Raw genomic sequence first — 17039 nt, 5'->3', positions numbered from 1 at the left:
TGGCTTGTTTCTTTGAAAGCTCTGATTCCAAACACAGGTAAGGAAATATTTCTTGACCCATCGACGCCGATGTTGATCGGTGCTCCCATTGGACAGAAATGACTCTGGCACCGAGAGTAAAAACCCGGAAGCGTCTTATTCTGCATGTTTCGGCTCTTATTGGTGTTAAGAGCAGCCTATTCAATGCACCTTATTTTTCTACGAATCTTGAGTCAAATTTATTGGCCAAATACGTTAAAAAAAACATAGTAATATACTTTTCCTGTTTCCAACCCACCCAGAAGAACATAAAGCACAACAACCAACAGGGGGAGACAGAACGGGAAGCCTGGCGGTTCGCTGTTTAGCAGCGAAACAAATCCAGTGGTACCTCTACTTACGAACTTCATAGAAAATTTTCAAGTTACAAAACACCTTAACAGGAAAATATTGTCAATCGTTACGAAAGAAATTACAAGATCCGAAAGGTAAAAATACAGTAGGGGGTGCTACTTGCATCTCCGAGTCCGAGAACGCAACAAACTTACAGCGCCTCTGCCATTGGCTACTACCGAGCATCATCCTAGCATTCCATTGGCTAAGAGGGACTTCTTCCGAATGTGTGTGTGAAGATCTGTAATTTGCCCAGGAGGTGTTCTGATTTGTTTTATAAATGTGAATCACCCAAAAAAGGTGTTCACCAGAAGAGATGAATGACTTTTCTCACGTCATCAGGCGCCGACAGGTATGGCAGCCTCGGTCACACGCTCCCTAGTATTATCCCTGTTTTTGTCATTTTCGTTTGTTTTTGGCGACCCTGAGCGGCTTACTTACACGAGGGAAAAGTTGCTGCTCATTGGGGAGTCTACGCTCGGTCTTTTTTCACCAGTACACGAAAATCCACAGGGTTTTTCGGAGCTAATCGCGAGCGGAGCGGCTGCGCTGTACGCAGCATGGAAACGCCGCCGGAGGGGGAAGCGAGCCGGCGTGCTCGTCAAGCTCCGGCAGCGTGGATTTCGAACCCCGCTCCCATCGATCCATCTTGCTAATCTACGATCTCTGCCAAACAAGATGGATGAACTTCTTCTCCTCACAAAGACCAACAAAACATTTGCACGTTCTGCTGCGCTCTGCTTCACTGAAACCTGGCTCAGTGACCGCCATCCAGATCCCGCGCTACATCTACCCGGCTTCCGCCTTCTCCGAGCCGACCGCGACACGGAGCTATCAGGGAAATCGAAAGGTGGTGGGATTTGCTTCTATATCAACTAAGAATGGTGCACTGATGTCACGAAGCTCGACGCACACTGCAGCCCGGACCTGGAGTCGCTGTCTTTAAACTGCAAGCCATTCTACTCGCCACGTGAGTTCACCTCCTTTTTACTAGTCGGTGTTTACATTGCGCCACAAGCTAACGCTAACACGGCGATACAAACGCTAGCCGAACAAGTAAACAAACTCGAGCTAAAATACCCAGAGTCACCCCTGATCATTTTGGGCGATTTTAATAGAGCACATCTTAACCGTGAACTTCCCAGATATAAGCAGCACATCGACTGTTTCACCAGAGAAGGCAACATTCTAGACCACTGCTATACAACAATCAAAAATGCATACCGATCGGTCGCCCGTGCAGCATTGGGTCTTTCTGACCACAATTTAATCCACTTAATACCTACATACAGACAGAAACTCAAATGTGTTAAACCGGTTGTTAAGACTGTGAAAAAATGGACAGATGAAGCAAAGCTAGCTCTACAAGAATGCTTAGACTGCACTGATTGGGGCGTCTTTGAAACTTCAACGGGCACACTGGATGAATACACAGACACTGTAACATCATACATCAGTTTCTGTGAGGACATGTGTGTACCAACGAAGTCCTTCCGCTCGTTTAACAATAACAAGCCATGGTTTACTCCCAAACTCAGGCAACTCAGGAAAGAGAAAGAGGCCGCATTTAGAAGTGGAGATCGGGCACTGTACAAACATGCCCGAAACCAATTGACGAAGGAAATTAACATCGCAAAGAGAAGCTATGCAGAGAGGCTGAAAAACCAGTTCTCTGCTAACGACTCTGCATCTGTATGGAATGGCCTGAAAGCAATCACTAACTATAGAATGCCATCCCCCCAAACAGTGAACAATAAGGGTCTTGCTGATGAACTAAACATGTTTTTCTGCCGATTTGAAAAGGACACCCCCATTTCCCACACACACCCACCTCTACCAGAAACCACTCTACCTACCCCCCCACCCTCTTTTTCTCCACTACAGATCCACGAACAGGACGTGAGACGGCTCTTCAAGCAGCAAAAGATCAAGAAAGCTCCGGGGCCTGACAAAGTGTCCCCCTCCTGCCTGAAAGTCTGCGCTGACCAGCTGGCTCCGGTCTTCACACAGATCTTCAACAGATCCCTGGAGCTGTGTGAGGTCCCATCCTGCTTCAAACAGTCTACCATCATCCCAGTTCCCAAGAAATCGGCAACATCGGAACTGAACGACTATAGGCCTGTCGCCCTGACGTCTGTGGTCATGAAGTCCTTTGAACGCCTTGTGCTGAACCACCTAAAGAACGTCACTGGACCCCTGCTGGACCCTCTCCAGTTTGCCTACCGGGCAAACAGGTCTGTGGAAGACACAGTCAACATAGGTCTGCACTACATCCTCAAGCACCTCGACAGCACAGGGACCTACGCAAGGATTCTGTTTGTGGATTTCAGCTCTGCGTTCAACACCATCATCCCGGAACTCCTCACCCCCAAACTACTCCACCTCGGTGTGTCTCCTGCGATCTGCCAGTGGATCCTCAGCTTCCTGACGGGACGGACACAACAGGTGAGACTGGGAGCAACAACATCATCAATACGCACCACCAGCACTGGAGCCCCACAGGGATGTGTCCTCTCGCCACTGCTCTTCTCTCTCTACACAAACGATTGCACCTCAACAGATCCAGCTGTCAAACTCATAAAGTTCGCAGACGACACCACGGTCATCGGTCTCATCAAAGACGGCGACGAGTCTGCGTACCGCCAACAAGTGGAGCAGCTGGAGCTCTGGTGCGGCCGACACAACCTCGGGCTGAACACGCTCAAGACTGTAGAGATGATCGTGGACTTCAGGAAACATTCTTCTCCTCAGTTGCCCCTCACACTATCCAACTGCCCTGTGTCAACCGTCGAGACCTTCAAGTTCCTGGGAATCACAGTCTCCCAGGACATGAAGTGGGAAGTCAACACCATCTCCATCCTGAAAAGGGCCCGGCAGCGAATGTACTTCCTGAGGCTGCTGAGGAAGCATGGCTTGCCACAGGAGGTGCTACGACAGTTCTACACGGCAGTCATCGAATCAATCCTGTGTTCTTCCATCACGGTTTGGTTTGGGGCCGCCACAAAAAAGGACAAAATCCGACTTCAACGGACAGTTAGGACGGCAGAAAAAATCGTTGGCATCGCCCTACCCACTCTTGAGGACTTGCACACTGCAAGAATCAAGACAAGGGCACGGAAAATCCTCCTGGATCCCCCGCACCCTGCCCACCACCTTTTTCAGCCACTCCCCTCAGGCAGACGCTACAGATCTATGCGTACCAAATCCAGTAGACACTTAAACAGCTTCTTCCCTCTAGCCATTAACTCCTTAAACAGTCACTGACATAGTCACTCTTCTTGCACCACAAAATGGTATTACAAAACTACTGGTATACTCTAAAATGGTTCAATGATTTTGTTGTTTACGATGATACTAGTGCAGCGTGTTATACCGGAGACAAATTCCTTGTGTGTTCTACATACTTGGCCAATAAAGATGATTCTGATTCTGATTCTGATTCTGAAAGTTCCGGGAAAAAAATTCTATATACAGTAAATATTCTCTAGTACGGACTCGTGTTTGCGCTGTCCAATTTGTCCTGATAACAGAAAATCCTCATTTGGGAAATCAGCATGGTACATGTTCCTTTATGAACCTGCAAGTATGTTGACAAAATGCAGGCGTAACAACATAATAAAATACAAAAATATACTGTCCAAAAACTGTTTATATAACAAAAACTAATACAGGTGTATCGCAAAAAAATCACAACAGTAAAATACTTAGTTTTTTACTGTTTATTTTTTTCTGTCTTGGGAAAAATAGTATTTTGGATTGTTTTGTTGGATGCATTCTTTGGTTTATGACAATGTTTGCCTGTGTGTCATAGTTTTCTTGCTAGTTGCAAGTAACTGTCCCGTTGATCACCAATGTCTGGTAATTCTTGTGCATGCTGAAGGATTTTTGTTGCCATTTGCATTGCTTCCTTGTTGGATGGTGGCTTGTCATCAGGAGTTGAATCGATGCCTTGTTTTTTAAAGTTTTGTAAATTTGCGTCTTTCCGACTCCAAGTGTCTGCTGGATCTTTTTAACTTTGTGTCCAGCCTCGCTCAAACGGACGCATTTCACTCCAGTCGTTACAGTTCTTCTACGTTTCGATGCAAAGATCTACACGACATAAGTGAATAAAGTTAAAATCTTTCGCAGTTACAGTAAAACGCATGCCAATGAAAAGTCACTTACACGTCTTCGTTTCGAATCTGATGAATGAAAACGGCAAAGCGAACACGTTTCTTCGGTCATATCGAGTGGGTGCTGCTTTTAAGCTAGTGCCGCGTTCTCCAGGACGTAAGTGAATAATGTTAAAATCATTCACAATTACAGTAAAAACGCACGGCAATAAAAACTCACTCACGCGTCATTTAGAATTTGAAACGCGAAGCGAAAACTTGTTTCAGCGTTGTCTTTTCCATCGCATCGGGTGGGCGTTGCGTGTATTTAAAACCCTCGTAGTGCACCGCATGCGATATACATAAAATTATGTCTTTGAATCAAAGGCAAAGGCATTCAGAAAAACACGAGAGAGCTGAAACTTGCGGCGGGGTTCTAAAATAGCCTAAATTTCATGACGCCACCGTCTGATAATTCTTAGGAATTTCAACAATAATAAAAAAACGTTTTGATAACTTAATCTACACAATTTACATATTTTGCACCATAGAGACCCATAAACCTAATGTGTATACATGCATTTCACGCGATTTTTACGTCAATCGCTTTGTTTTCGCTTGGACAGATGTAAGCATGCCACATTGTTGGGTTGAGGTAATTCCAATTTCGCAACTTTAGGTGGCGTCAGAGGATCGCAAATGAGTTTGCCTTTTTGCAGCAGGCTTCAAACCGATGCATTCTTACATGAACAATTCCGGTCGGGATTGTTAGTAGGGCTTGGTTGGGACCTCCAGACACAATTTTTTTTTGCTTTTGCAAAAAATAGTTACGTTGGGTACCTAATGGCTGGCTGCGCCGCCCCGACGGCCTTGCGGGGCGTTTTTGCATGATCAATTCCGGTCGTGATTGTTTGTAGGGCTTCGTTGGGACCTCCAGACACAAGCAGACACAACTTTTTTTTTCTTTTGCAAAAAAATAAAGTTTTGTTGGGTACCCAGCAGCTGGGTGCGCCGGGGCCGCCGTCGAAGGCCTCGCGGGGCATTTTTGCATGACCAAGTCCGGTCCGGATAGTTAGTCGGGCTTGGTTGGGACCTCCAGACACAACTCTGTTTTTATTTTGCAAAAAAAAAATAATAATTTTGGGGGATACCCGGCGGGCAAGCGCTGTGGGCCGGGGCCGGTGAGTAGGAAACCGGCCTCTTCCCCGCCCGTCACCCTCCCACCACGCCCCACGCCTCTCCCAGCGGAGGCTGTGGGTCGGGGCGGGGGAGTCGGAAACCGGCCAATGATTCTTTTTCTGAATTCCACTGATTGGTCCGTTTCGGCTTGGTTGAAGGTACGGTGCGCGATTGGTCAAGGCGGCCAGGTAGCGGTGATTTGTATCCGATCAACCGGCACAAACACTTGAGTGAGTTAGACGGTGAGAAACGACATGGCGAAAATGTACAACGGAATGGAGGCGCTTGATGCCATTTGGGAAACCGATAGCGACGGTTCGGATTCGGACGCTTCCGAAAAGGAATCGTCGGGGGAATTTTCGCCCGGGGACGCTGACGACACCACCGAGTACGGCAGCTCTGACTCGGCAGAGGAGAGCAACCCCGTGTTATAAATTCTACATGGTTGTTGTGACTTTTCCTTTTCAAACTATATGTTTATGGATAGCTCTGATGCCACTGAACATTTTGAGTGGTTGAAAGTAAAAAAATATTCATAAATGACTTGGTTATCACACCTCAATACATTTACTAGAAATTGTACATATCAATGAAAACGGCACTTCCATAAAAAAAGAAATAATCCAGAATTTTTTTTTGGGGGGGGGATAATTCTTTGACATTATCAAGGCTCTACTTGTGTGATATGACATCTTCCAATTCAGGTTTTATTTTTATAGATTTCTTTGAAGTGTCATAACACAGTACTGCCTTTATTGTCCATAAAGGGCAAAAAAATCCCAAAGAACTAATAAAAACTATATATGTATGGATAGCACAGATGCCTCTGAACATTTTGAGTGTTTGAAAAAAATGTTTTTATAACACAAAATACATCATTATAAAAATGGTAAAATGCATAACTTAAGGCCTTTTTAAATATGAACACACAAGGGTTAAGCTCCCACGGCATTACACCTCCATCCGGGTTACGGGTAGTGGAATTTCCGCTTACACAACTTCCGGTAACACGTAATATCGTAGTCAAAATGTTAAAGCATAGGTTTTTATTCCGGGTGAAGGATATTCCTTTCCATAGAATTCCGGGGATGGGAATATTTATTGTATATATAAATATATATATATTGGGCAGCAACCTCCCTGAACAGAACCCAGTTACCATAACAGTGGCAGACATACAGGAAAGAGTCTAAGATATGAAGAACTGGACAGCACCAGGCCCGGACATGGTCCACACCTACTGGCTAAAGAAACTCACAGCACTCCATGAGCGGCTAGCAGCACAAATGAACCAGCTGCTGAGGGATGGGATTCACCCAGGATGGCTAACCGAAGGGCGAAGGATCCTGATCATGAATGATCCCTCAAAGGGTGCAGTCCCATCCAAATATCGGCCAATAACCTGTCTCTCCACAACATGGAAGCTCATGTCAGGCATCATTGCGGCTAAGATAAGTGGACACATGGATCAATACATGAACGAAGCACAGAAGGGCATTGGTAGAGATACCAGAGGAGCCAAACATCAGCTCCTGGTTGACAGAACAGTCGCACAAGACTGCAGGTCCCGACGTACCAACCTGTGCACAGCTTGGATTGATTACAAGAAAGCCTATGACTCGATGCCACATACATGGATCACTGAATGCTTGGAGTTGTATAAGGTTAACAGGACCCTACGAGCCTTCGTTGCGAACTCGATGAGGATGTGGAAAGCCACACTTGAAGCCAATGGCAAGCCATTTAACCAAGTGTCCATCAAATGTGGCATATACCAAGGTGATGCACTCTCCCCACTGCTGTTCTGCATAGGACTGAACCCCCTAAGCCAAGTAATCACCAAGACAGGCTATGGATACCGCCTCAGAAATGGAGCTACAATCAGTCACCTCCTCTACATGGATGACAAAGCTGAATGCTAAGAGCGAAAGTGACATAGACCTGATCCACACAACCAGGATCTACAGCAGCAACATCGGGATGTCATTCGGGCTTGAGAAATGTAGTCGGATGGTGACTAAGAGAGGAAAGGTAGTCCGCACTGAAGGGGTCTCACTCCCTGAAGGAACAATAGCAGACATTGAGGACAGCTACAAGTACCTCGGTATACCACAAGCCAATGGCAACCTTGAACTGCCAACAAGGAAAGCGGCTACGGCCAAATACCTCCAGCGAGTGAGGCAAGTCCTAAGAAGCCAGCTCAATGGCAAGAATAAGACCTGGGCAATAAACAGCAGTGCCTTGCCAGTGATCAGATACCCTGCAGGAATAATAAGGTGGCCAAAGGAAGAGATTCAGACCACGGATGTTAAGACCCGAAAGCTCCTAACCATGCATGGAGGGTTCCATCCCTAATCCAGCACCCTGAGACTGTACGCAAGCCGAAGGGAAGGAGGCCGGGGACTAGTGAGTGTGAGAGCCACTGTCCAGGATGAAACATCCAAGCTCCATGAATACATCAAGGAGAAGGCTCCAACGTATGACGTACTCAGAGAATGTCTCAGACAATGGGGAACAGAAGATAAGGCGCTGGAAGAGGGACCATCATGGGAGGACAAGCCCCTACACGGGAGGTACCAGCGGACCATAACTGAAGTGGCCGATCTCAAGAAGTCCTATCAGTGGCTAGAGAGGGCTGGCCTGAAGGACAGCACAGAGGCACTCATCCTGGCTGCTCAGGAGCAAGCCCTGAGCACCAGAGCCATTGATGCCCAGATATACCACACCAGACAAGACCCAAGGTGTAGGTTGTGCAAAGAGGCACCTGAGATGATCCAACACATAACTGCAGGGTGTAAGATGCTGGCAGGAAAAGCCTACATGGAACGCCATAACCAGGTGGCTGGCATAGTCTACCGAAACATCTGTGCGGCGTATGGACTGGAAACCCCAAGGTCAAAATGGAAAACACCTCCGAAGGTGGTGGAGAATGACAGAGCGAAGATCCTGTGGGACTTCCAGATCCAGACTGACAAGATGGTAATGGCGAACCAACCAGATATCGTGATCATAGATAAAGGGCAGAGGAAAGCCGTTGTAGTGGATGTACAACATCGGACATCTCAGTCCAGAAATGTGCAGTGTTAATCCGAATAATAACTCCACTTGTATGATGATTGTAGAACTCTTTATTTTTGCGACCGTCCACCTTCACCCACAGAAGGAACAACTTCCCCATTACCCAAAACCCGTGCTGTATACCCCCTTCCTCAAGGCAACACTGCCCTGTAGCATTCTAATATTGTAAATGTTATCACAAAAAATAAAACAACAATCTCAGTCTCTTCTTTAACAAAAAAAAAATATGTACTGCCCGAAAAAGCAGAACTGAACATTACATTTGAAAGCAGAATGTGTATAGTGAACAGTGTGTTGGTTCATTTAATTGTCCAATGCCCTTCAAAGAGGGCTTTGAGTAACAATGCCGGTGATGCTCCTTTTTTTTGTTAGACAGTCTGCCAATTGATCTTTGGTACTTGACCATAGTACCTGTTGGACTCCTTTTGATTGGATCAGCTCTTTAATAGAACTGATTTCCAAACGTAGCCTTTTATCAGCAACAGACTTGGTCGATTTCAATGCCTCCATAAGCGAATGATTATCGGTGACACAAATGATCGGCACAGGTTGGTTAGTACTACCGGCATATAGCTCAGAGAATAATGTTGATAACTCCACTTGTATGATGATTGTAGAACTCTTTATTTTTGCGACCGTCCACCTTCACCCACAGAAGGAACAACTTCCCCATTACCCAAAACCCGTGCTGTATACCCCCTTCCTCAAGGCAACACTGCCCTCTAGCATTCTAATTTTGTAAATGTTATCACAAAAAATAAAACAACAATCTCAGTCTCTTCTTTAACAAAAAAAAAAAATATGTACTGCCCGAAAAAGCAGAACTGAACATTACATTTGAAAGCAGAATGTGTATAGTGAACAGTGTGTTGGTTCATTTAATTGTCCAATGCCCTTCAAAGAGGGCTTTGAGTAACAATGCCGGTGATGCTCCTTTTTTTTGTTAGACAGTCTGCCAATTAATCTTTGGTACTTGACCATAGTACCTGTTGGACTCCTTTTGATTGGATCAGCTCTTTAATAGAACTGATTTCCAAACGTAGCCTTTTATCAGCAACAGACTTGGTCGATTTCAATGCCTCCATAAGCGAATGATTATCGATGACACAAATGATCGGCACAGGTTGGTTAGTACTACCGGCATATAGCTCAGAGAATAATGTTGATAACTCCACTTGTATGATGATCGTAGAACTCTTTATTTTTGCGACCGTCCACCTTCACCCACAGAAGGAACAACTTCCCCATTACCCAAAACCCGTGCTGTATACCCCCTTGCTCAAGGCAACACTGCCCTCTAGCATTCTAATATTGTAAATGTTATCACAAAAAATAAAACAACAATCTCAGTCTCTTCTTTAACAAAAAAAAAAATATGTACTGCCCGAAAAAGCAGAACTGAACATTACATTTGAAAGCAGAATGTGTATAGTGAACAGTGTGTTGGTTCATTTAATTGTCCAATGCCCTTCAAAGAGGGCTTTGAGTAACAATGCCGGTGATGCTCCTTTTTTTTGTTAGACAGTCTGCCAATTGATCTTTGGTACTTGACCATAGTACCTGTTGGACTCCTTTTGATCGGATCAGCTCTTTAATAGAACTGATTTCCAAACGTAGCCTTTTATCAGCAACAGACTTGGTCGATTTCAATGCCTCCATAAGCGAATGATTATCGGTGACACAAATGATCGGCACAGGTTGGTTAGTACTACCGGCATATAGCTCAGAGAATAATGTTGACAGAAAAATGGCATTGTCAATTCCCTCAGCCATAGCCAATGTCTCACCTGCTAGTGTACTCCTGACAATTCTCTTAATTTTCTTTGACTGCCACGAGATGGGAGAAAACTGGCCGCTTTCGCCCATTAAAACAACAAAGTGCCCACCCTGGGTGCCCCCATCAGGGAGATTTGCAAAAGACGCATAAGTATATGCAACCAACTTAAGTCTATCATCTTTACCGAGGTGTCTAAAGCTCAACTCAACTGATTTGGCTTTAAGTTTAGACAGAACTCTGTTTGCTTCATGAATTGTTTGTATGGTAGCACATTTGAGATTTGCAGCCAGATTACTGGCATCAAACATAGCATCGGGTCTGGTCTGTCTTGCAACCCACAAAAGTTGCCCAATTTTCGACTGTAGCTGATCTCTTTCCTCATCAGTAACAGGTGAAGCTTGCTCAGCTGCTCTCGATGGTGTCAGATGTATAGTCTGTAAATTCTCGATGTACGTGGCTTGGTGTATTTTTACCCTATCGTCAGAGGTTACAAAATCTACACCCACAAAAGAAAAATTATCATGTGCTTCACGGCCAACACTGGATTTCTCTTTGAGATGCACCATGACAGTCAGTTCAAACATATGAGATCCACCCCAAATGAAATCATCAACATGACAAGCCAGAACCCCAGTTACTTCTTTATCATTGTCCAACCAGTAGAAAACTGCTGGGTCAACTTTGGATATAGTACCTCCCGCACCGACCATTATATCCTTCACTCTGTTATACCAATACAGAGATGCATCTGCCAGACCATACACACACTTTTTTAACTTCCAAAGCCTCCCGGTACAGTTAGCTTCCGGAGGAGGCTTGACAAAAATGTCTCTGGATAGGTCCATGCCCTGCAGGAATGCCGATTTTATGTCCATCGAATGAAGTGTCCATTGTTTTTGACAAATCACTGCTACAAGAAGCCTCAGTGACTCTGAGGCACAAGTAGGCGAGTCCTTTTGTAGCTCTGCAACCTGCAGCTCTTCAAATCCTCTTGCTACAAGTCTTGCTTTTGGTACCACACCAGTCACTCTTTCAGAGTGCACACCCAACGGGTGGATATGCACCTCTGCCCCTTGTCATCAACTACCACAAACACATCATTTTGTCTCCAATTCTGTATTTCACATGTTTTGGCGTCATCAAATAATACATCATTCGCCACATATATATCCTCACTTCTGATGTCCGATACATTTTGATCCACCTGAATTTGAAGATTCTCTAATTGTGACACATCTGCGGATATGCTGGTGCCAGCCACTCCAGCAGGCTCAAGAAGCTCCAAATTGTACCAATTCTTATATTTTCCGGTTGCTTTCCCTGCACGTCCTAAAACCTTTGCTGTTTGTTGAGTGCTAGTTTCTGTGGTTTTGAATGTTACAATTTGACCAGTCTTCAATTTGGTTTCTCTGTCATGCTCTTGTCCTTCAGCCCTTGTGTCTGCCACAGCTGGCAATGGACCATTCTCTATGTACTCAGCAAGAGGCCCTTCTTCTTCCAACTCTAATTACTCAGTGGTACACTGTTGCTTGCTGTTGGTCTCTTCATCACAGGTTGTCTGTGGATCAACATCATGTTCCTGAGTAACCTTATTTAGTCTGAGGTGATGAACTCTAATGTAGGTGCCTCCATGTCGAACAAAAACAACAGCACCATCTTGTCCAATGACTACCCCTGGCCCTTTCCATTCTGGACAGTCCAACCGCTTGCAGTAAACCTTGTCACCCAGTTCATACTTCTCATCTGTGTGACGCAGCCGTTTCTTGAGCGCTCTCCGTATTCTCTCTGAACATTCCGCATCAGTAAAGGCCTTTCTCGCTGCATGCAAAGCTGAAATATGCTTTGCAACCCATTCGCTTTTCGTGGTGCCTTCAAGAGCAGGTGCTTTGTCAATTAACACAGAGGGCAAGTTGGGGTTCTCTCCGAATACCAGTTGATGTGGACTGTAGCAATGGACACTTTGCATGCAGTTCTTTGCCATTAGAGCCCAATCCATAGCTCTGCTCCAGTCGCATCCAGTGCTTGTTTTTACTTTCATTATAATCTCAGTTAGCGTTTGATTATGTCGTTCTAACAGCCCATTACTCCAAGGACTGTAGGCAGCTGTTGTCTTCACTTCCATGTTGAAATTCTCAGCCATGTCTCTCACTTCTTCATTGTTGAACTCCCCACCATTGTCACTGAACAGTCTTTTAGGGGGGCCGTGCACACTGATCCAGTCATGAATAAAATGCTTCACAATCTCAGAGGACTTCTTGGTAGTCAGGACACTTCCTGCGCTGAAACGAGTGAACTGGTCAATAATATGTAGGTACCACACTCCTGGCTCGAGCTCATGCAAATCCACAGCAACAGTTTCATTGTATGTTGATGCAAGTGGTAAGCCAACAGCAGGTTTTGGTTTGACACGGCAATATTTCTTACATACCTCACATTGACTCACTACCTTATGTAGCAAGGTGACACAGCCAGTGTCCTTGTTGCCAGAACTACTTAAGGGTCTATGCAGCTTGTCAGTAGAGGCATGTCCAAATTGCTTGTGGAGCTTCACTAAAACTCTCATCTTTTCATCGGTTTTCATTTCATCTGTTATTGTCAGTATCTCACCTTCAGTAGCCGATATGGGCTCCATATTGTCATTTATATTGTCACAGGCCAAAATGCTAACACAGTAATGTCCAGAGCTAGTAAAGTCCAGTTTAACAGGCTGCTTGAACATTACTGCACTGTCATGCTCCATGTCCAAAACAGTTCCAGCTCTTTTTAGTGATGCTTTGCTCAAAAGCAGTGGAATTTCGACAGGTACAACTTGAGTTTGTATGTGACACTTTGTGTGCCCAATCTTAGCCGTTATCTTCACACTTTTCACAGAATAGACCACTTTTCCATCTCCAAACTTAAATGGCCTGTGACTTGGCTTTTCTGTCTCTCTCATAGTATTTGCACTATTCTTTCCCAACGCCGTACGATAGTGTTCAAGCCACTGTTGTCCACACACTGTTCTAGTACAAGCAGTGTCTATTATATCGGTGCCAAAACATTCTGTCATTAGTATTTCTGCATCTGTAGGCAATTCCTTGGTGAGCAGTGTAACATTACACTCATCAATTTCCGTTTGATCATCCTCCGTTATTCTTACATTCTCACTTTTGTGCGGGCAGTCTTTTGCCCAATGAAAGGTGCTTTGGCATACTGCACATTTCGATCGCCGTCCATACTTGTCAAGCGGATTAGTGCCCAATAAAACAACATGCAGTGCTGGGAATAGCAAGGATACTGCGCAGAACCGTCAAGCTTCCTGGCCTCTGGTAGAGAACGCGAGCTGAATGAGGGACGGACACCACCTGAGCGGGGGTGAGACGAGAAATTTTAAATGTTTTTTATATATGTACGTACACGCGCGCGCATGCACACACCTGGCCAATTACGCATGAATTAGTTTACATAAAACACTATTCAAATACTCGACATTCAATGATTAATCTTCCTATTGTGTGCACACGTGCACCCTTTGTGGCTTCCGTTCTTGCCAAAATTTCGAAATCTCCGACATATGGCGAGGCCATGAGAATGCAAGGCAAGGGTATTACTTATGTGGCAACGTCACTCAAGCTTAGCGAGGCTCAGCAGTCGATAGTCCGCTGCTCTCTGCTGTGCGTGATTCAGTGCAAACATGTACGCAAGCGCGTCTTTAGATTTCAACCAATCAGCGCCGACGCAACGACGTTACGCACCCGACGGCACACATGACAACAGCTAAGCTAAGCTAGCCGAGACGACACTCGAAGTCGGACGGACACGTTTTTCTGCCAATCTGTGTTTCCATTTTTATCCAAATATACTTTTTGCGACAACTGTCTTGTCCACTGTGTCTTTTATTTGTTCCAGTGGGGTTTAGTGAGTGTTTTTGAAGAGACGAAATTTTTACTGTTATTAGTGTTAGTGTCTCAATGTCGCTACGCTCGTGAAAACAAAACAACAAACTCAAACGCGTCTTCGTTCAATGTTGTCAACTAATATCTGGATTAATTTGAGGCAATTTTCCCTCAATTCTCCGGAGAGATTTTCATAAACATTTGAAAAACCCGGAATTCCGGGAAAATCCAGAGGACTTTCATCTTTGCACCAGTCAGGCGATCGCTCACTATGATGATGTTCGCCTTGGACATTTTCGAAGAATTGTTAAAAGCCGACAAATGCAAACGTCCTTGGATCAGTTCTTTACAAAATGCCAGGCAAAACCCACTTCTGAGAACATGAACTAACGAGGGCATAAATAGATGATGACAAAGTTAAAAGTGAAACGACCATCATTTTTATTCTTTATTCTTTGTTTTTTACATTGTGTACAACTCTATAATTTAATGATTTATAATACATTTACGTCTGAATTGGGGGTGGGGGGGGGGGTTGGAACGGATGAGGGCATTTTTGTCATGTTCCTGTTCTTATTTTCACCAGCGGGTGGCAGACTGGAGCACATCCTGCTAGGTGCACACCTGCTGCCAATTTTGTCATTAGGGAGCTGTGTATTTAAAGACCAACAAACCTTCAGCAGCTCGTCGGAATATTGTTGATCTTGCTACTGCCGTTGCTTAAGTGGTGATTGTTCTAGACCTCTCACTCTCGTCGTGGTTGTTCTGCTTCTCTGGGTTTTATGTTTTTGTAAGTGTAGTTTTAGTTTGAGTTTTGTTCTTCCTTCACATGAACCGGGTTGTAGGCATTTCGTTTGGTCGTCTTGGGTTAATTTCTTCCTTGCCGTTTGCAAGCGCTTTTGGTTATAGTACTGTTTTTCTTTCCCTGGTTATTATTTTGACCAGCAATTTCTGTTTCTACTTTGTCAGTACGTTTTGTGTGAATAAATATTTTTGTTTGGGAGTTTTTTGTCATGTGTCGGTTTGTGACCAACAGGTGGCACTGTGGGGCTTTTCCCTGCAGCTGCACACCTTCTGGTCATTAGGTAATTAGTGGCTATAAAAGGACTCGCGGCCGACTACTCGTTGTCGGGTCATTGTTTGCTCTTGTCTACTGTCATGTTTGTTTGTTGCCATTTGTCTGCTGCTGTCAGGTTTGTTTTGGTCACGGTTCTGTTTTAGCTTCAGTTGTGATTTTTGTTTGATACTTTGGACAAAGTTTGTTTAGGAGTTAGTTTTTCTTGTTTTATCAATACACTTCTTCAAATACACCCTACTCCTCCCTCTTGCCTGCTCTTTGGGGTCGACCACCACGTCGTTACATGACATTTTGTCTGGTGTGACAATTTCGAACCTTGACAATTTTCATGCAAAACACGTCTCTACTTACAAAATGTTCTTGTTTCTTCCAAAACCAATTTCGTAAGTAGAGGTACCACTGCAAGTAGGATCATGAATGATGAAAATTTACTACGAGCTAGTATTTCCCCACGATGCCGGGCTACGGTAGCTTGTTAAGACTAAAAAAAATAAAAATAGTTTCCTGTTTTTGTGAAAAGCACATGTCCGTCTGAGAGTTTGACGCTTACTAGTGAACATGTAAGGCCATAAATGTGCCCACTAGTTCACTAGTAAGATCATTTTGAGGCTTGCTATTTGACATGTAAGCCACAAAACGCCCACTAGTTCACTTGTAAGATCATTTTGACGCTTACTAGTGAACATGTAAGCCACAAAACGCTCACTAGTTCACAAGTAAGGTCATTGTGACGCTTACTAGTGAACATGTAAGCCACAAAAGAAGCCACTAGTTCACTAGTAAGATCGTTTTGAGGCTTACTAGTTGACATGCAAGCCGCAAAACGCCCACTAGTTCACTAGTAAGATCATTTTGACGCTTACTAGTGAACATGTAAGGCCATAAATGTGCCCACTAGTTCATTAGTAAGATCATTTTTAGGCTTACTAGTTGACATGTAAGCCACAAAATGCCCACTAGTAAGATCATTTTGAGGCTTACTAGTTGACATGCAAGCCGCAAAACGCCCACTAGTTCACTAGTAAGATCATTTTGACGCGTACTAGTGAACATGTAAGGCCATAAATGTGCCCACTAGTTCACTAGTAAGATCATTTTGAGGCTTACTAGTGAACATGTAAGCCACAAAACGCCCACTAGTTCACTAGTAAGATCATTTTGAGGCTTACTACTTGACATGTAAGCCACAAAACGCTCACTAATTCACTAGTAAGGTCATTTTGACGCTTACTAGTGAACATGTAAGCCACAAAAGAAGCCACTAGTTCACTAGTAAGATCGTTTTGAGGCTTACTAGTTGACATGCAAGCCGCAAAACGCCCACTAGTTCACTAGTAAGATCATTTTGACGCTTACTAGTGAACATGTAAGGCCATAAATGTGCCCACTAGTTCATTAGTAAGATCATTTTTAGGCTTACTAGTTGACATGTAAGCCACAAAATGCCCACTAGTAAGATCATTTTGAGGCTTACTAGTTGACATGCAAGCCGCAAAACGCCCACTAGTTCACTAGTAAGATCATTTTGACGCGTACTAGTGAACATGTAAGGCCATAAATGTGCCCACTAGTTCACTAGTAAGATCATT

At 44.4% G+C, this 17039-nt stretch overlaps 1 long non-coding RNA gene across 1 annotated transcript; it reads left to right on the top strand.

Annotated features, from left to right (window-relative positions):
- Nucleotides 1–361: 361 nt before the first annotated feature.
- LOC127604333 (uncharacterized) lies at nt 362–14352 on the top strand. The gene is made up of 2 exons (XR_007963266.1): nt 362–485; nt 14273–14352. It is a non-coding gene; the product is annotated as an uncharacterized LOC127604333 (long non-coding RNA).
- The last annotated feature ends 2687 nt before the right edge of the window (nt 14353–17039 follow it).

Source organism: Hippocampus zosterae, chromosome 7 (assembly GCF_025434085.1).
Source record: "Hippocampus zosterae strain Florida chromosome 7, ASM2543408v3, whole genome shotgun sequence".
In the NCBI taxonomy this organism is placed as follows: domain Eukaryota; kingdom Metazoa; phylum Chordata; class Actinopteri; order Syngnathiformes; family Syngnathidae; genus Hippocampus; species Hippocampus zosterae.
The sequence above is the reverse complement of the archived record's forward strand: the minus strand, read 5'-3'. Positions and strand labels throughout refer to the sequence as shown.